Source organism: Procambarus clarkii, chromosome 74 (assembly GCF_040958095.1).
Source record: "Procambarus clarkii isolate CNS0578487 chromosome 74, FALCON_Pclarkii_2.0, whole genome shotgun sequence".
NCBI lineage: Eukaryota > Metazoa > Arthropoda > Malacostraca > Decapoda > Cambaridae > Procambarus > Procambarus clarkii.
In genome coordinates this window covers 22484514-22506523 of record NC_091223.1, presented here as the reverse complement: position 1 = coordinate 22506523, position 22010 = coordinate 22484514, and the positions used below count along the sequence as shown (strand labels likewise).

Genomic DNA, 22010 nt, shown 5'->3' with positions numbered 1-22010 from the left:
TATTAATTCGCTTGTATTACAATAAGGGATTTTCTGCTTTATTTCCGACTTGCAATAGTATTCACTTTCTCTATTACTAATTTCTCGATCCACATTCCCCTATTACACTTGTTGGAAACCAATTTGCTAGTAAGCACACACACACACACACACGGTGGGCACACGGGACGTGGGCCTATGGGGTGGGTTCTGGCACCACGAGGTGGACTCCACAAAATTCACTTGTTATTTCCTTAAAGCACAAAAGTCGGATGTCAATCACTATGGTATATTGTTTAATAAGTTGAGATGCACTTTATGAGTTATCTGACTGTGTTTAGTTCCTGTATCACTGAAATATCCCGAGATATGTGTTGTTTTTCACAGAGCTCGTGCTCTCGTGTGCTTCCCCTCCCCACACACTACGGACTCTGCTATGGACTGGGCTGACCCCAGTCTTGCAGAATGTCATGATGTAGCTCTCTCTAAGGAGAGGATTGTAGATGCAACAACTGATTACTATTACAAGGATCAGATTTTGATGAGAAAATGGAGACCACAGATTTCTCCCTTGTCAAATGAGTGGGAGGTAGTACACCAGGTTATGTTGCCTACCAGCTATAGAGAGAAATTTTGACATGATTTCTGTTCATGATTACCCTATGGGGGGACATCAAGGCATTAATATTGCTTATCATAAAATCTTTAAATATTTCTACTGGCCCAAGCTGAAAAGCAATGTGGCCAAATTTTGTAACACTTGTATACCTTTTCAGCTGGTTGGCAAAACCAAACCAGACACCACCTAAGGCCTATTGTCATGCCAGAGGAACCATTTTCTCATGTGGTAATGAACTGTGTTGGTCCATTACCTAGAACTAAATCTGTATAATATTTACTTGATAACCATGATGTGTATCACGACCCACTGCCCTGAGGTTTTTGCTGTAAGAAAATCCAAGAAAAGCAATTTTTCTCTACTTTTAGACTGCCTCGGGTCGTGCAAACCGACAATAATACTAACTTTAAGTCTGATACTTTTGAGCAATTCTGTAAGAACAATGGAATAACTCATAAGGTTTCTAGCCCATATCATCCAAAGAGTCAGGGGGTAATTGAGCGGTTCCATCAAACTTTGAAAGAGATGCTGAAAACATCATGTGGAAATTCAAATAGGGTTTGGGATGAGAACTTGCCAGATGTTTTGTTTGCTGCTTGAGAGGGGTTACAAAGTTCACTGGGTTGTTCTCCTTTTGAGTTAGTCTTTGGCCATAAGGTCTATGGACTCTTACAAATGTTACAGGAGAATCTGTTAGGGAATGTATCATTGACCGAAGGTTTGGCTTTCTTTGTGCAACACCACCAGAGACTAAGTGACTGTAAGGCGGCTGCACTAAAGTATCTTGGGAAGGCCCAAGAAAGTATAAAGGAACGACACGATGCTAAGGCTAAGTTGACAGTATTTCAACCTGGTGACCCTGTCCTGGTATTAAAACCTCGACTGGGGAACACTATGTCTCACAAGTACAAGGCCTCTATATAGTGACAGAAAATGTTGGGGACCTCACCTACAAAGTGAGGCACTCTGACAAACGTAACCAGGTGATGCTTGTACACTTGAACTGTCTGAAAAAGTTCCAGGGGCCCCAGGCCCGTCGCTTTAACCAATGTTTCCTTTTTCAGTGGAGGGGATAATTGTTCTGCAGACCCAACTAATCTCTTTTTTAATAATTCTAGTTCTGAGAATGTTGTGGAGGAGAGGCTGTCCCATTTTCAGATGTTCAAACGTGAAGAGGTGCAGTCGTTACTTGACGAATTCTCCAGTCTGTTATGGGAGGTCCCGAACCAGACTGATGCCATCTACCATGATGTCAAGTTGACGGACTACACCCCCATTCGGCTTCAACCCTATCGGATGAGTCCGGAAAAGAAGGCCATTGTGCGGAAAGAAGTTGACTTCCTGCTCCAGCATGGCCTTATCCGACCAAGCCAGGGCTCTTGGTGCTCGCCCTCCCTTTTGATCCTCAAACCAGACGGCTCCTGGCAATTATGCACCGACTATTGGCAGCTCAACAAGGTGATCAACGTGGATGCCTACCCGCTGCCCCTCATAGAAGACTGCATCATTGAAATCGGTAATGCCATCTACGTGTCAAAATTCGATCTCTCGAAGGGATACTATCAGATTCCGCTCACCGAACGTGCCAAGCAACTAACCGCGTTCGTAACACTCGATGGTGTTTTCGAGGCTCAGGTATTGCCTTTCGGACTGCGTAATGCCCCAGCAACGTTCCAGAGGCTAATGAACTCTCTGCTCGCAAATGTGCCAAATTGTTGGGCGTATTTAGATGACATTGTGATTTTTGGCTAGGTTATGCCAGTTGTTCATAGTTTTGAAAAGTGCAAACCTAACGTTAAATGTGAAAAAATGTCATTTTGGCCAGGGCACAGTGATGTACCTGGGCTATGAAGTGGGCCAAGGAAAAGTTTTACCTCGGCAAGATAAAATCAGTGCCATTCTGGAGTATCCAGTGCTCCAGTCTAAAAAGGACGTACAATGGTTTATTGGTATGTGTGCGTACTACCACCACTTTTGTCAGAACTTTTCAAGTGTCGCCACTCCATTGACCAACTTGTTGCAAAAGGCTGTAAAGTTTAAGTGGTCAACAGACTGTGCAGAGGCCTTTGCAAACTTGAAATTAATTTTAGTTTTGCCCTAGTGCTCGCTAGTCCAAGATTTGACAGACCTTTTAAAATTCACGTCGATGCATCTAATTCGGGTGCTGGTGCAGTGTTGTTGCAAACTGAAGATGATCATGTGGACCATCCAGTGTACTATTACTCTGTGAAATTTGACAAGGTGCAACACAATTATTCAGTGGTAGAAAAAGAAGTGTTGGCACTAGTGTTAGCCTGTAAAAAGTTTGAAGTGTATCTCACAGCAAATATAGTGGAAGTGTACATGGACCACAACCCACTGGTATATATACACCAGATGAAAGAGAAAAATAAACGAATCCTTAGGTGGGCTAAGGATTCGAGTCCTATATTTACAGGACTTCAATCTTTCCGTAATCCACCTACTGGGTCGGCTAAACGTGATAGCTGATGCGCTGTCCCGGTTACCTGATATTATGATGTTGTTGTTGATGTTGGTCGTTCTTCCTTACGGACAACCCAACCCAAATCCCGGAGAGTGCTTATTTTGACCAGGAGATCACCCTAGGCGCTTCTGGCACTTGGAGAGGGGTTCAACGTCACATATTTAAGGCTAAGGTTAAGGGGTTGCGGCTCCAATGCTGACCTCGTTGTCACGAGCACACACCCACTCGAGCCGCCTTGACTCCCCACTCACTCCTTATTTGATATGACCTCCTCAGTCCCCTTTCTCTTATTATTATTCTCTTCTACCCTGTCCACAGCTGTGGTTCTTTCTCTCTCTCTCTTTTCTACTTTCTGGGAAGCCTCACTAGGACAAGGGCAAACACCTTCTAGTTATAAACATTTAATATACAGAGAACATATACAAACATACACATGATACAATATTAACTCCAACACTCTATACTATTGCAATCAGATTGCATCCAATCCCATCGGGACTCTATCAGCTGCTTATCTCAAGTGGTAGTCTAACTGCTGTCTCCCCACTTATACCACCAACCTCACCAAGTAGGTCAAGTCTCATACAACAATACTGCACTATCAGCAAGAGAAAACATATATATAAATACCTAGAAGGAAAACCAGCCTATGACTGCAATAACATAAATATCAGCATAAATATTCCTTGATAAACAATAATGATCAATCACCCTATCATTCCTAGAACATATATATATATATATCTGCAGGTAATCCAGCCTACAGTTGTAACTCTATACTTCAGTATGAATACTCCTTGGCATAAAAATGGTAATCAATCACCAACCTTTCACTGCGTCTTGCACGCTAATGACAATCAAGCACTCTACCAACTCCCTACAAGTAGTTAATAAGAACTTCCTTTCCACATCTGGAAGTTCACTACCCTGACATCTTCAGGTTTTCCTAGAATCGTCTACCAGGGTCCTCCACAGCTCTTCCGGCTGCTACACCATGAAGTCTTCCTTGAGCAACAGTGGTGCTTCACCACTGGTATCACAGAAGCATGTGAAACTTCATTCCACTGCTTCTCTTCTCACAGCATGAGGTCCTGCTCCTCACTGTATTGCTGCTCTTCCACAGAGCTCAGTACCTTCCACAACCTTGGAGTCTCATCAGCTGAATTTCCAGGGTCACATCCTAAATATATAAAAAAAAGTTTAAAAAACTGTTGACATTCTTTCTAAGATCAGATATTATGTACCCCGCCCTGCCCTGGTTACTCTCTATTACTCCCTCATCTATCCATACCTCAACTATGGTATTTGTGCTTGGGGTTCTACTACCCAAAATCACTTACGTCCTCTTATTACCCAACACAAAGCTGCTATTAGGACAATATCCAACTCTGGCCCCAGACATCACTCGGTACCCTTACTCAAATCTCTGAATATGTTAGATATTAAGTCACTGCACATTCTCTCATGTGTATTATACATATATAAAACGCTGAACTGTAATGCTAATCCTGACCTCAAAAGCTTCATTGAAGGTTGTAACAGAACCCATGAGCACCACACCAGAAATAAATACAGTTTTGATATTCCTAGAGTACGACTTAATCAAACTAGAAATGCTCTACAAATCAAGGGACCCAGAATGTGGAATGACCTTCCCAACCATGTTAAAGACTGTACCTCTCTCAACCAGTTTAAGATAAAAACTAAACACTACCTAATAAATTCCCTGTAACCTACCTCACTCCTCTATTGTCAACCCATGTCTGTTATTTTTTTTTTTTTTTTTTTTTTTTTTTTTTTTTTTTTTTTTTTTTTTTTTTTTTAATCAACACTGTTTGTCAACCTATTGTATTTGTGCTGCTTTTTCAGTCATGTTCCCCCTTTTTTTTTATCTTTATTTGTATTTGTTCTCAACACTTTTTATTCTTTATGCTCAATTAGTATTAAGTTCTAGATATTAATGTTTTTCTTGCCCGAAACGCATTGCGTAATAGTGGCTTTAGGCATTGTATGTACTAGCTCTATCTATATATCAATCCAATAATGTAACATCACTTGTATGTATGTACCTTATCTGAATAAACATATTTATTTATTTATTTATTTATCTACTCCCTCTTTGCTGGCTCGAAGTTCACAGCAACTCCTTCCCCAGACAAACCACAATAAGGTCTCCTGCAGGGCGCTCTCGCTCTGATGGAGCCTGAGCAGGGCGTTCCCACGACCCACGAAATTGTCTCTGTGCGGCTTCACAACTCTCCTTGCCGTCCAGGACTTGAGACCACACATTCCCAGCTTGATTCCACAGCTGAAACGTCTGTACACTTCCTTCCTCTTGAAGGTATAACCACTAGGGATTCCTCTCTAACAAGAGCTCACACGGAGCGCAGCTTTCCCTCACGATGTCTGGTGCTCAAGTGGGGGTCAAAGCCCTCCAGAAGCGAGCCTCACACTTCTAGCAAACTCTCCACATCTCATGTCAAGTCATTTACTTGTATACTTGATCACTGCCCATACTCTTAAACTGTCTGTTAAATTTACTCAATTGTTTTAAGTATGTATCTTCATATCTTCATTCTATATTTCTGTGACCTCTTATTTAGGTCAGGTCTTGCAGAATAACTCTCAAGATAGACTCGTTTCACAGCTACCTGGGATCATAACACCTGAGTAACATTCATCGGAACCACAAGAAGCCTTATACCAACGGTCATGTTTTAGTTACTTTTTTTAGGTTCTCCTGTGACATTAAATATTCCTTGTCAAATTTATTTATTTCCCTTTTTTGTGTTCTTTTTCTTCCAGAGAATTCCTTTTTGTGTGCTTTTTCTTTCAGAGAATATTTGTTCCTTTTTTTTTAATTCTCTTTTATGGACTATGTTTTCCTTTTTACCTTGTTATGCTCTTACAAAAAAATATGACGACTATTCTAGTACCCACATTTTTTTTCTCTGAAGGGGGGGGGGGAGGAGTGTTAGGACCCTGGGTTCTTATTTGGAAACCAGAGGTCAATTTGAATTCTTAAATTAATATTTATACATTAATTGATAGGATTGGATCATGTGAGAAGGATATTTAATAAACAAATAACCTTTACATTCATGGTTCTGGGTATGCATTTATTTCCATCTCCCTTGCCAGACATAAGACGAATCTTGTTACTTACAGAGCGGGCAGATTCTGTGCTTGTTGATTATTAAATATAATATTGAACTAGATATCAGATATTCTTAGAATTGTTAAAGTAACTAGTAATGAATGTCTGTGAAGACTTGTAATGATTGTGGTGGTACAATCAGTTGGTATCATCCCGGCAGCAGTCTCGGGAGCACTCCAGAGAACTTTTGTTCCTCCTTCTCTGGCTAGCTGTGGTACCTACATCCTTGTGGGTTGTACCTCCTTCTCCTCTCTTCCCTTACCTTATTCTGTGTTTCTGTTACATCCAGTTAAGTACCTTATTATTGTATTACCGTGCCATTGGTTAGGGTTTTGAATGTATTTGTCTGTGTACTCTAAGTCAGTGTTTTGGAACCCTAAGTTTTGATAATTACTTACTTGGAACACTAAGTATTACTCTAGGGGTGACTAGTGAAACTACGAGTGCTTAAGTTTACATATGCTACCTTTAAGTATTTACAAGTGTCCCTTCAGAAACAAGTAGTCTTTACCCTAGTTGAAGTTGTAAGTCTTGCACCCTGCCTAAGTGGGTGCAAGGATTTAACGTAGAGTGGTAAAGTAATTTATTGTATTTTTGTATATGGGGGGTTATTAGAGGGTTTAATAAATAAGTTTAGAGTTTTGGGAGTATCTGTTCATCCTGTTGAAGTGTAGTAGATGATTAACTACTAGACTGCAGACCTCTACTTTAAAACAAGTATTCATTGCTGGGAATATTCTTCCTTGGGGACCGGGCCTATTTAATCTCCACTATTTTAGGAACTCCTTTGACTTTAGCTATTGGCCCTCTCAGTACAACCACCTGCCCCCCATAACACAAAAACTACCAGCAGAAAACCAGTGGTAGAAATTGATATGGGTGATTCATTGGCGGTGACAAAGAGAATACTTAAGCATATATGTAATGAAAATTTCAGCGATCTAACAAATTCACAAACACCTAAAAGTTGTAGCATTAAATATTATGTTAAATATCGTGCGGAGACAGTCACATATGGGACTAATAGAAGCAAGAACTCGGCAATGTGATGTTATAGTGGCCAGAATACGCCTGGGATATAGACGTATCTGGCAGCTTACTCAAAACCCAAATGTCGAGTACACAATGTGTCAACTTTGTGAAAGAGAAAACATGCACTCCCTTGAACATTATATTGTAGAATGTCTCATATTTACTGATTTTCGCCCTCCTGGGCTGAGGTATGCTGAACTCTGTAACTACTATATGAATACTGGAACACTTGATGATATATTAGACTTGTACCCAAAATTGACCATGTAATGTATCAATTATACAATGTATGTGATGTAATTATATAACCTGAGCTTGTAAAAGCATCTTAATCACCTTCAGTGGCTACGTGCTTAATAACACACTTGTCTATCAGCTATCTTACCCTGTCAGAGTAGGAGAGACATAAATGTATGTATGTAAGTGTATATATGTATATATATATATTTATATTTATATGTATATATATATATTTATATTATTAAATATGACCGAAAAAGTAAGATTAATAATTCTAACACGAATTTTCTCAATCTTTCGTACATTACGCTTCACTGTTGGAGGTAAATCAAAAATCACTTCTCCAAAATTCATTTTTATTTCTAGTCTGACGCGACACGGGCGCGTTTCGTAAAACTTATTACATTTTCAAAGACTTCACAAATACACAACTGATTAGAACTTACGTATCTCTGATTTTATATCTACATTTGAGTGAGGTGGGAGGGGTGATGTGGCATTAACACAAGACAGAACAAGAGGGGATATTAATAGGGTATTAAAAGTATCAACACAAGACAGAACAGAAACAATGGGTATTGAATAGAAGTGTTTGTAGAAAGCCTATTGGTCCATATTTCTTGATGCTTCTATATTGGAGCGGAGTCTTGAGGTGGGTAGAATATAGTTGTGCAATAATTGGCTGTTGATTGCTGGTGTTGACTTCTTGATGTGTAGTGCCTCGCAAACGTCAAGCCGCCTGCTATCGCTGTATCTATCGATGATTTCTGTGTTGTTTACTAGGATTTCTCTGGCGATGGTTTGGTTATGGGAAGAGATTATATGTTCCTTAATGGAGCCCTGTTGCTTATGCATCGTTAAACGCCTAGAAAGAGATGTTGTTGTCTTGCCTATATACTGGGTTTTTTGGAGCTTACAGTCCCCAAGTGGGCATTTGAAGGCATAGACGACGTTAGTCTCTTTTAAAGCGTTCTGTTTTGTGTCTGGAGAGTTTCTCATGAGTAGGCTGGCCGTTTTTCTGGTTTTATAGTAAATCGTCAGTTGTATCCTCTGATTTTTGTCTGTAGGGATAACGTTTCTATTAACAATATCTTTCAGGACCCTTTCCTCCGTTTTATGAGCTGTGGAAAAGAAGTTCCTGTAAAATAGTCTAATAGGGGGTATAAGTGTTGTGTTAGTTGTCTCTTCAGAGGTTGCATGGCTTTTCACTTTCCTTCTTATGATGTCTTCGATGAAACCATTGGAGAAGCCGTTATTGACTAGGACCTGCCTTACCCTACAGAGTTCTTCGTCGACTTGCTTCCATTCTGAGCTGTGGCTGAGAGCACGGTCGACGTATGCGTTAACAACACTCCTCTTGTACCTGTCAGGGCAGTCGCTGTTGGCATTTAGGCACATTCCTATGTTTGTTTCCTTAGTGTAGACTGCAGAGTGGAAACCTCCGCCCTTTTCCATGACTGTTACATCTAGAAAAGGCAGCTTCCCATCCTTTTCCGTCTCGTAAGTGAAACGCAGCACGGAACTCTGCTCAAATGCCTCCTTCAGCTCCTGCAGATGTCTGACATCAGGTACCTGTGTAAAAATGTCGTCAACATACCTGCAGTATATGGCCGGTTTCAAGTTCATGTCGACTAAGACTTTTTGCTCGATGGTACCCATGTAGAAGTTTGCAAACAGGACACCTAGGGGAGAACCCATGGCGTCCCCATCTACTTGCTTATACATGTGCCCATCCGGGCTCAAGAAGGGTGCCTCTTTAGTACAAGCTTGGAGTAGTTTCCTCAGAATACTTTCTGGCATGTCAAGAGGAGTACAGGCTGGATCACGATACACTCTGTCGGCTATCATTCCGATTGTCTCGTCCACAGGTACGTTGGTAAACAGCGATTCTACGTCCAACGAGGCTCTTATCCCTGTGGCCCGTGTGCCCCGCAGTAAGTCCACAAATTCCTTTGGAGACTTCAGGCTGAAGGCGCAAGGAACATAAGGAGTCAGCAGGCCGTTGAGTCGCTTCGCCAGTCTGTACGTGGGTGTGGGTATCTGGCTAATGATTGGCCGAAGTGGGTTTCCAGGCTTGTGCGTCTTGACATTTCCATACGCATATCCAGGTTTATATTCCCCAATGATCTTTGGCAGGTGGAGTCCGGATTTCTTGGCGTTCACAGTTTCGATCAGTTTGTTGACCTTTGCTTTTAATTCGGCTGTAGTGTCCTTCGTTACCCTTTGGAACTTAGTTTGGTCAGAGAGTATGATGTTCATTTTCGCCAGATATTCGTCTTTTTTAAGAATGACATATATTGGCGACTTGTCACCTCTCCTGACAACTATCTCCTTGTTCTCACGAAGGCTTTTAGCTGCCGCTTTAAGCTCGGGGGGACAGTATAGTGCTTCTGTAGTTGCCTCGATTCTTTCCTCCTTCTGCAATAAGTTCTGCTTGTAAGGTATCTTTGGTAGTGACCTTCTTTTGTGTCTCGAGGTCGAATATGTCGTCCAACAGAATTTCCAACTCTACTTTCCGGGCCATTTCACTCGGTCTGGACATAACATGACAGTTTATGCCCAGATTTAGGAGAGTGACTTGGTCCTCAGTGAGGTTAATTCCTGCAAGGTTCAGGAAGCCATCTCTTGGTCGTGGAATTGCCATAGGTCCTCCATATAATTTATGGAGGATATTATGGAGGATATATTTATATGTATATATATATATGTCGTACCTAGTAGCCAGAACGCGCTTCTCAGCCTACTATGCAATGCCCGATTTGCCTAATAAGCCATGTTTTTATGAATTAATTGTTTTTCGACTACCTAACCTAACCTAACCTAACTTTTTCGGCTACCTAACCTAACCTAACCTATAAAGATAGGTTAGGTTAGGTTAGGTAGGGTTGGTTAGGTTCGGTCATATATCTACGTTAATTTTAACTCAAATAAAAAAAAATTGACCTCATACATAATGAAATGGGTAGCTTTATCATTTCATAAGAAAAAAAAATGAGAAAATATATTATTTCAGGAAAACTTGGCTTATTAGGCAAATCGGGCCTTGCATAGTAGGCTGAGAAGTGCGTTCTGGCTACTAGGTACGACATATATATATATATATATATATATATATATATATATATATATATATATATATATATATATATTTAATTTTAACTCCAATAAACAAAAATTGACCTCATACATAATGAAATGGGTAGCTTTATCATTTCATAAGAAAAAAATTAGAAAAAATATATTAATTCAGGAAAACTTGGCTTATAAGGCAAATCGGGCCTTGAATAGTAGGCCAAAAAGTGAGTTCTGGCTACTAGGTACGACATATATATATATATATATATATATATATATGTCGTACCTAGTAGCCAGAACGCACTTCTCAGCCTACTATGCAAGGCCCGATTTGCCTAATAAGCCAAGTTTTCACGAATTAATTATTTTTCGACTACCTAACCTACCTAACCTAACCTAACCTAACTTTTTCGGCCACCTAACCTAACCTAACCTATTAAGATAGGTTAGGTTAGGTTAGGTAGGGTTGGTTAGGTTCGGTCATATATCTACGTTAATTTTAACTCCAATAAAAAAAATTGACTTCATACATAATGAAATGGGTAGCTTTATCATTTCATAAGAAAAAAAATAGAGAAAATATATTAATTGAGGAAAACTTGGCTTATTAGGCAAATCGGGCCATGCATAGTAGGCTGAGAAGTGAGTTCTGGCTACTAGGTACGACATATATATATATATATATATATATATATATATATATATATATATATATATATATATATGTGGTACCTAGTAGCCAGAACGCACTTCTCAGCCTACTATGCAAGGCCCGATTTGCCTAATAAGCCAAGTTTTCCTGAATGAATATATTTTCTCTAATTTTTTTCTTATGAAATGATAAAGCTACCCATTTCATTATGTATGAGGTCAATTTTTTTTTATTGAAGTTAAAATTAACGTAGATATATGACCGAACCTAACCAACCCTACCTAACCTATCTTTATAGGTTTGGTTAGGTTAGGTAGCCGAAAAAGTTAGGTTAGGTTAGGTTAGGTAGGTTAGGTAGTCGAAAAACAATTAATTCATGAAAACTTGGCGTATTAGGCAAATCGGGCCCTGCATAGTAGGCTGAGAAGTGCGTTCTGGCTATTAGGTACGACATATATATATATATATATATATATATATATATATATATATATATATATATATATATATATATATATATATATATATTGGTGTATACTGGCAGCAGGTTTTCTTTCAAACATGTTTCATTGAATATGACCGCATATTCTGTATTTATTATTTTCTGGTTTAGGGCTATCACCTGACCTAATGCGGGTATAAAATCAACTAGTATTGTAAGATCTGTTCACTTGAGAATGAACCATGGAGGTTCGAAACGTCGTGCAAATTATACAAATAAGTGTAATACACTCTATAGTAAATCACTTCTTTTCTTCTCCTTAAAAGTACGAAAATGAGTTTTGGAGAACTCCTATTTCAATTAAGCCCTGATGCTAAGAAAATAGTTAGAGGGATAGAAGCCCTAAACCAGAAAATAATAAATACAGAATATGCGGTCATATTCAATGAAACATATATATATATATATTTGATTTACCTCCAACAGTGAAGCGTAATGTACGAAAGATTGAGAAAATTCGTGTTAGAATTATTAATCTTACTTTTTCGGTCATATTTAATAATATATGTCTACAGGAAAGACTGCTACCAAAATATACTAATATATATATATATATATATATATATATATATATATATATATATATATATATATATATATTATTAAATATGACCGAAAAAGTAAGATTAATAATTCTAACACGAATTTTCTCAATCTTTCGTACATTACGCTTCACTGTTGGAGGTAAATCAAAAATCACTTCTCCAAAATTCATTTTTATTTCTAGTCTGACGCGACACGGGCGCGTTTCGTAAAACTTATTACATTTTCAAAGACTTCACAAATACACAACTGATTAGAACTTACGTATCTCTGCTATTATATCTACATTTGAGTGAGGTGGGAGGGATGATGTGGCATATAGTGACGTGGCATTAACACAAGACAGAACATGAGGGGATATTAATAGGGTATTAAAAGTATCAACACAAGACAGAACAGAAACAATGGGTATTGAATAGAATTGTTTGTAGAAAGCCTATTGGTCCATATTTCTTGATGCTTCTATATTGGAGCGGAGTCTTGAGGTGGGTAGAATATAGTTGTGCAATAATTGGCTGTTGATTGCTGGTGTTGACTTCTTGATGTGTAGTGCCTCGCAAACGTCAAGCCGCCTGCTATCGCTGTATCTATCGATGATTTCTGTGTTGTTTACTAGGATTTCTCTGGCAATGGTTTGGTTATGGGAAGAGATTATATGTTCCTTAATGGAGCCCTGTTGCTTATGCATCGTTAAACGCCTGGAAAGAGATGTTGTTGTCTTGCCTATATACTGGGTTTTTTGGAGCTTACAGTCCCCAAGTGGGCATTTGAAGGCATAGACGACGTTAGTCTCTTTTAAAGCGTTCTGTTTTGTGTCTGGAGAGTTTCTCATGAGTAGGCTGGCCGTTTTTCTAGTTTTATAGTAAATCGTCAGTTGTATCCTCTGATTTTTGTCTGTAGGGATAACGTTTCTATTAACAATATCTTTCAGGACCCTTTCCTCCGTTTTATGAGCTGTGGAAAAGAAGTTCCTGTAAAATAGTCTAATAGGGGGTATAGGTGTTGTGTTAGTTGTCTCTTCAGAGGTTGCATGGCTTTTCACTTTCCTTCTTATGATGTCTTCGATGAAACCATTGGAGAAGCCGTTATTGACTAGAACCTGCCTTACCCTACAGAGTTCTTCGTCGACTTGCTTCCATTCTGAGCTGTGGCTGAGAGCACGGTCGACGTATGCGTTAACAACACTCCTCTTGTACCTGTCAGGGCAGTCGCTGTTGGCATTTAGGCACATTCCTATGTTTGTTTCCTTAGTGTAGACTGCAGTCTACACTAAGGAAACAAACATAGGAATGTGCCTAAATGCCAACAGCGACTGCCCTGACAGGTACAAGAGGAGTGTTGTTAACGCATACGTCGACCGTGCTCTCAGCCACAGCTCAGAATGGAAGCAAGTCGACGAAGAACTCTGTAGGGTAAGGCAGGTTCTAGTCAATAACGGCTTCTCCAATGGTTTCATCGAAGACATCATAAGAAGGAAAGTGAAAAGCCATGCAACCTCTGAAGAGACAACTAACACAACACCTATACCCCCTATTAGACTATTTTACAGGAACTTCTTTTCCACAGCTCATAAAACGGAGGAAAGGGTCCTGAAAGATATTGTTAATAGAAACGTTATCCCTACAGACAAAAATCAGAGGATACAACTGACGATTTACTATAAAACCAGAAAAACGGCCAGCCTACTCATGAGAAACTCTCCAGACACAAAACAGAACGCTTTAAAAGAGACTAACGTCGTCTATGCCTTCAAATGCCCACTTGGGGACTGTAAGCTCCAAAAAACCCAGTATATAGGCAAGACAACAACATCTCTTTCCAGGCGTTTAACGATGCATAAGCAACAGGGCTCCATTAAGGAACATATAATCTCTTCCCATAACCAAACCATTGCCAGAGAAATCCTAGTAAACAACACAGAAATCATCGATAGATACAGCGATAGCAGGCGGCTTGACGTTTGCGAGGCACTACACATCAAGAAGTCAACACCAGCAATCAACAGCCAATTATTGCACAACTATATTCTACCCACCTCAAGACTCCGCTCCAATATAGAAGCATCAAGAAATATGGACCAATAGGCTTTCTACAAACACTTCTATTCAATACCCATTGTTTCTGTTCTGTCTTGTGTTGATACTTTTAATACCCTATTAATATCCCCTCATGTTCTGTCTTGTGTTAATGCCACGTCACTATATGCCACATCATCCCTCCCACCTCACTCAAATGTAGATATAATAGCAGAGATACGTAAGTTCTAATCAGTTGTGTATTTGTGAAGTCTTTGAAAATGTAATAAGTTTTACGAAACGCGCCCGTGTCGCGTCAGACTAGAAATAAAAATGAATTTTGGAGAAGTGATTTTTGATTTACCTCCAACAGTGAAGCGTAATGTACGAAAGATTGAGAAAATTCGTGTTAGAATTATTAATCTTACTTTTTCGGTCATATTTAATAATATATGTCTACAGGAAAGACTGCTACCAAAATATACTAATATATATATATATATATATATATATATATATATATATATATATATATATATATATATACATATATATATATATATATACATATATATATATATACATATATATATATATATATGTATATATATATATATATGTATATATTAATATACATATATATATATATATATATATATATATATATATATATATATATATATATATATATATATATATATATATATAAATAAGGTAAATAAGGTAAATAAGGTTTTAAGGTAAATCAAAAATCAATTCTCCAAAATTCATTTTTATTTCTAGTCTGACGCGACACGAGCGCGTTTCGTAAAACTTATTACATTTTCAAAGACTTTAGTTCACAAATACACAACTGAATAGAACTTACGCATCTCCGATTTTATATCTACATTTGAGTGAGGTGGAAGGGGTGATGTGGCATTAACACAAGACAGAACAAGATGTGGTATTAATAGCACATCTTGTTCTGTCTTGTGTTAATGCCACATCACCCTTTCCACCTCACTCAAATGTAGATATAAAATCGGAGATGCGTAAGTTCTATTCAGTTGTGTATTTGTGAACTAAAGTCTTTGAAAATGTAATAAGTTTTACGAAACGCGCTCGTGTCGCGTCAGACTAGAAATAAAAATGAATTTTGGAGAATTGATTTTTGATTTACCTCCAACAGTGAAACGAAATGTACGAAAGATTGAGAAAATTCGTGTTAGAATTATTAATCTTACTTTTTCGGTCATATTTAATAATATATGTCTACAGGAAAGACTGCTACCAAAATATACTAATATATATATATATATATATATATATATATATATATATATATATATATATATATATATATATATATATATATATATATATATATATGTCGTACCTAGTAGCCAGAACGCACTTCTCGGCCTAACATGCAAGGCCCGATTTGCCTAATAAGCCAAGTTTTCCTGAATTAATATATTTTCTTTATTTTTTTTCTTATGAAAATATAAAGCTACCCATTTCATTTTGTATGAGATCAATTTTTTTTTATTGGAGTTAAAATTAACGTAGATATATGACCGAACCTAACCAACCCTACCTAACCTAACCTAACCTATCTTTATAGGTTAGGGTAGGTTAGGTAGCCGAAAAAGTTAGGTTAGGTTAGGTTAGGTAGGTTAGGTAGTCGAAAAACAATTAATTCATGAAAACTTGGCTTATTAGGCAAATTCGGCCTTACATAGTAGGCTGAGAAGTGCGTTCTGGCTACTAGGTACGACATATATATATATATATATATATATATATATATATATATATATATATATATGTGTGTATATCACGAAAATAAACACGTGATTAATATATATATATATATGTATATATATATATATATATGTATATATATATATATATGTATATATATATATATATATGTATATATATATATATATATATATATATATATATATATATATATATATATCTATATATATATATATATATATATATATATATATATATATATATATATATATATATATATATATATATATATATATATATATATATATATATATGTCGTACCTAATAGCCAGAACGCACTTCTCAGCCTACTATGCAAGGCCCGATTTGCCTAATAAGCCAAGTTTTCCTGAATTAATATATTTTCTTTAATTTTTTTCTTATGAAATGATAAAGCTACCCATTTCATTATATATGACGTCAATTTTTTTTTATTGGAGTTAAAATTAACGTAGATATATGACCGAACCTAACCAACCCTACCTAACCTAACCTAACATATCTTTTTAGGTTAGGTTAGGTTTGGTAGCCGAAAAAGTTAGGTTAGGTTAGGTTAGGTAGGTTAGGTAGTCGAAAAACAATTATTTCATGAAAACTTGGCTTATTAGGCAAATCGGGCCATGAATAGTAGGCAGAGAAGTGCGTTCTGGCTACTAGGTACGACATATATATATATATATATATATATATATATATCGTGTCGTCGTGTTCCTGGGGCAGCAAAACCCCGCCTAGTTACACCATAGTCGCTTGTACTTGCTTCGTCAGCACTGCTTGTGTCTGAGCCTATATCACTGAACCCAGAAACTGACTCATTATATGTATTATCACCAAGTAACCTCACGTCAGGTGACACAGATGGTGATGGTAACTCTAGTGGTGTTGACCCACGGTGGTGTGGGAGGCTGGGCGAGGCACGTATACTGTACACACTCTCGACATCGTTCACCTCATTATCCCCATCACTTTTGTCAGACCCTTGTGTTAGGTCTTTTTCTGGACTGTAGTCTAAATCGTCAACAATCGGTCCATCATCATACAATATGTCCCGTATGTCCTCCTCTGAGAGCCGTTTTGCAGCACCGTGGCTGAACGTGGAGCAGGAGCTTGTAGACGATGCATCAGGCATGGTTGCTTCCTTGAAACTAAGGGTCCCCTACGGCCCTAACGTATGCTGGGAATTCTTTTTCTAGATGGCAGACGATCACTGGAGGCCTCAGGCATTCATTTCGTACCTGAGTCACCGCATGCCAGTTTTGAATCCTATGCTATAAATGCAAGCGTCCACAGCAGGCACTCACTTCCCCAGGCACTTTGCGCACCCCTGATCTAGTGCCTACAGGTGCTCTGCGCAGTGCAATGGTTAAAAAAATATAATGAAAAAAAATACTGGCTTATGTTTATCTTATCTTTTGTACTGTATGCCTGAGTCTAATACATCCATTTTAAGTCCAATACAGTCATACTGCCTTTTCTGCATTTTTTTCCTGATCTGGGAAACCTTGTCATCTAGAATATGCTCATGTCGTCGTTTCACAGTAAGGTAATGCAAGTAATTTGGAAAAGTCAGTGAAATCTCAATCAGAAATGAACCTAAATTAAGACATACTGCACAATTTAATGAATGATTCCAAATAAATATGACTAAAATTACATACAAATATGACATCATAATGATCCATGGTTTACATTTATAAACTTATAACATGTTTAGCAATGATGTTAGGTTGTAAGATATGTTTAGCAATGATGTTAGTCTATCTAGGGCTTGGCCATCAGATTTGCAATGTCTTGCTAGCAAATACTTGAATAACTTACTAGCTTACTAGTGTTGAAATGATGAATTAAATGAGAGTTTATATAATCCAGATTCTAGTAATAATGTTAATATTCGTATAACTACTTTACAAATAGGTTATATAACTGTCTTCAAAAACACAGAAATTCAATTTGCATAACGAGTAGTGAGGAGCATAACTTTTTCAAAATTAATATCAAAATCTTGCATCTACAGACTTAAGTTTATTTTATGAACAAACTTATTTAAATTTGTACCATAAATTTTGCTTAGTCATTAATATAATTTTGATATACCAATTAAATCTAAATCAATTTCTTTGGTTGTCGACAATAAAATCTTTAGACATATAAAAGTAACAAATAGTGGAAAGTAAAAATAAGAAATTTTAAACTTTTAATTCTAAGGTATATCAAGTAGGATTAAAAACAGGAGATGTATTTTCACCTACATGGTTATGAACAAATGGAACCGTCACCTGCTGAAGCCACAAATGCCAAAACTCTGTTAAAACTCGGTTTTAAAAGCCGCCTGGAAAATATGAAGGCAAATGAGGGTCCCTTCAACAAGCCGCCAGCATCCTACCCTCTCTTATCTTGAGATGATTTCAGGGCTTTTTAGTGTCCCCGCGGCCCGGTCCTCGGCCAGGCCTCCACCCCCAGGAAGCAGCCCATGACAGCTGACTAACACCCAGGTATCTATTTTACTGCTAGGTAACAGGGACATAGGGTGAAAGAAACTCTGGCCATTGTTTCTCACCGGCGCCCGGGATCGAATCCGGGACCACAGGATCACAAGTCCAGCGTGCTGTCCGCTCGGCCGACCGGCTCCCCTAGTTAACACCACTAGTGTATCTTGTACTACCCACTTCCCCAATATTAATACTTAATGCATATATCTTCACCAGTTTAATCACTTGAGTAAATTTATATTGTAGTTAAATGTTGATATATAACTTTGCTACAATGGACCTTTTCATCTTATGTGATATGTTAGATTAAGGACTTGCCTGAAACACTATGCATGGTAATGGCTTTGCAAGAATGTAAAAATACCAATCATATGTAATCTTACTAACTCATTGTTCCTTCTTAGGAATAATAATAATTATTATTATTATTAATATTATTATGTTAGTGGCCCTCAGGTAAATCAGGTATAAAGCATGGATCCTCCTACCCACTGAATTCATAAATGCCAAAACTCCGTTGAATTTGTAAATCCAGCTCGAAAATATCATTATGACAAACGGCGAGCCTTTAACAAGCTACCGGCTTCCTGTCCTCGTCGAGGCCACTAGAGAGTTAGTGGCTGTCGGGAAATTCTGGTAAATATAGTGTCAGCATATCGCATCTCGGCCCTCCAAGCGCCGAGCCCTACACTGATAAATTATGTAATGAACTAAAATCTGAGAGTAAGGCTTTAATTTTTATATGCCACCAGGACGACAGCGATATAATAGTTATTATGAATCCATCATAGGAAATACAACTTATCAGAGAGCAAAGTTAATACATGCTTTTAATGAGGGTTTCTTGACGTCCGTTTACATGGAGCCAAGGAGTGTCCCCTCAATATCTATTAGAATTAAGTAGGTGAGGATAAAATGTGTTATGATCTCAGGTAGCCTGGTGGAACGAATCTATCAGATGAGAGTTATTCTGCACACCTGACCAGAAATTAAGTCGTCAGAGGAAGGAAATTTATTGAGGTAAACGTCAGTGAGTGACTTAAAAGAGTACAAGCAGAGGATGAGCATCTTGTAAATGTTAGTGGGAATAGAATGTCGACATTTTGTACTGTGACGCAATGCTGGCGGACATTGTAACCCGTCCCATGAGTTGCGACAGTCGCCAGGAATGGATGTGTGTCACTGTGTCCTGGGAAGATAGAAGAATACGGTTTTGGATAAAGTGTTTGAGTGAAGGCTACAGTGTACAACTGGCGAGAATGCTGCTGAGGACTCGACGTACATCATTTCTCAGTGATTATGGGAATATTAGAGAGAGCCCAATGCCTAATTGGTGGTCGTGACTGTGTGGGACTCTAATGTGTTATATCCTTGAGTGGAGGAGAATAAGCAGGTATTTCTGTGTGAGGCCTGCTAGGTGACTTTGTGTGCTCAAGTCAGGAGTAGAAAAGCATTGAGCTGCAGCTCTGAAGTGATTTTGTTGGACGTCCGAGAGTGATGCCACCTTGGAGCGCCCCCCGTCCCAAATTCTTCAGTAAGCTCATATAATTAGTTGGTGTAATATTTGCCAGTGCTTGGTCGTGTGCCCAAGCGATCATAGATAACATATATGAATGTAGGGTAGATATTTTATTGAGACAGTGTGGTGATATAAGGAGTTAGAGATGAGAGGACATGCTGGAGGCAGGAGCAGTACATGTTGCCTCCCCCGTGTTCAGTGAGTGACTGAGGGGCGGAGGGTACCTAGTGTCGAGTCGGTTCTTGATTTCAGTGAAGACCCGCCCGGATGGGATAAGACCCATCTCAGTGAGACCAGTGCGGAGTGTGATGTCGGATGGTGATATTAATGTGAACATATGTTATTATTTCTGTGTTGTTAGGAAAACATGTTATTATGTCTGTGTTGTTAGGAAAACATGTTATTATGTCTGTGTTGTTAGGAAAACATGTTATTATGGATTGATAATGGAATTGCAGGTTTGTATGGGAGAAGATATTGGAGGAACAGCGAGTCTGAAGAAGAAGATTATATGCTGAACTCCAAGTGGGAGCTGAACTCCAAGTGTGGAGCAGGACTTCAAAGGAGGAGTGGAATTCCATTGATATTGTGGAACTTCCAGTGTAGGGGAGCTACACGTTTCTTCTGTGAAGCCGTTTGGAGGAGCTTTACTGTCATTCGAATGAGACTTCATGTGCAGCAGATTGGAAGAACTGCACGAGTACCTACCTGAGTTGGAGGACCCAGATAGATGTTCTTAGCAGTGGGCATCGAGAAATAGAACAGAATTATATAGACACATTAATGTATGAAAGAATGTTTGATCGCATATCGGCATGAAAGGAGCAGTGTAAGGTGAGAGATTGATTTCTTTTTATTGTTGGAGAAATATTTATATAGTTGTACTAGTTATTACAGTTCCAAGCAGTGAGGGGGCAGCAGGTTGTGAGCTGAAGATTGAACAACAGCCTAATATGGTTTATGTGATGGACGTCTGAGGTGACATTGAAGTGTTATGGGTTTGTAGCAGCACAGGGTGCTGCACTGTATTATAACTTTTACATATTTCCTGGGTCTATGTCTTTATGTAATAAATGTTTGTTAACAGCTACTTTTTGCTCTTGTCCTGGCGAGGCTTCCTGGGTAGGGAAAGAGAGAGTGAGAGAGAGAGAGATGGTTACAAATTGGGTGACAGTGGTAAGTAACATAGAAAGAATTTAGGAGATCATCCAACAATATGGAGTATGTGGGGGAGTCACGGCGGCTCGAGTGGGTGTGTATGCATGCCACGTAGGCCAGTTTGGAGTCTCATTCCTGAATAAAGGTAATGCTGAACCCCTCTTCGAGAACAAGACTATTACAGGGTGATCTTCCAACTAATTGCAAGCACTCCGCTGTCCATTGCTGGTCGACTGACGGCAGCTGGAGTGTGGTTCCCGTGGTCGGCCGTATTTTTATAAGGGAGTAGTTTGGTTCTCTGTTCATCGGTAAGCAAGTATCAGTTTGGTTCAATAACCAATTTCATAAATCCCCAAACCCCCCTGATTGATTTGGGGGCTAGTCTCGGAGTGAATTGGCACACCCATACCATGACTGGGATAGAGAATTGACACACCCATACCCTGTCCAGTAGCCGAGTTGACACACCTGTGTCCCAAGTCCGAGTGACGAGCTGTTAGTAGCATGCATATTTGCAAGTAGATTATTTCTCTCTCTTGGGAAGATTTGCAGGACATGATGGAGAAGGTACTATTATTTGTAGATCAGGCATGCCTGAAGATTTAGAAGGGTGCACAAAAAAGCAGCTAAGGCAAATCGTGGAGAAATGTGGTGTCAAGGTGAAGTCATCCAAAGTGGTAGGGATGAAGGAGGAGATCCTTAGGCAGTTGAGATCCAGGAAGGAAGTGGTAGAGCAAGGAGCCAAGGAAGGAACTGAAGG

At 38.6% G+C, this 22010-nt stretch overlaps 1 long non-coding RNA gene across 1 annotated transcript; it reads left to right on the top strand.

The window, feature by feature from the left end:
• The first annotated feature begins 19514 nt into the window (after positions 1 to 19514).
• On the top strand, positions 19515 to 21178 carry LOC138356777 (uncharacterized). The gene is made up of 2 exons (XR_011224650.1): positions 19515 to 20107; positions 20551 to 21178. It is a non-coding gene; the product is annotated as an uncharacterized lncRNA (long non-coding RNA).
• The last annotated feature ends 832 nt before the right edge of the window (positions 21179 to 22010 follow it).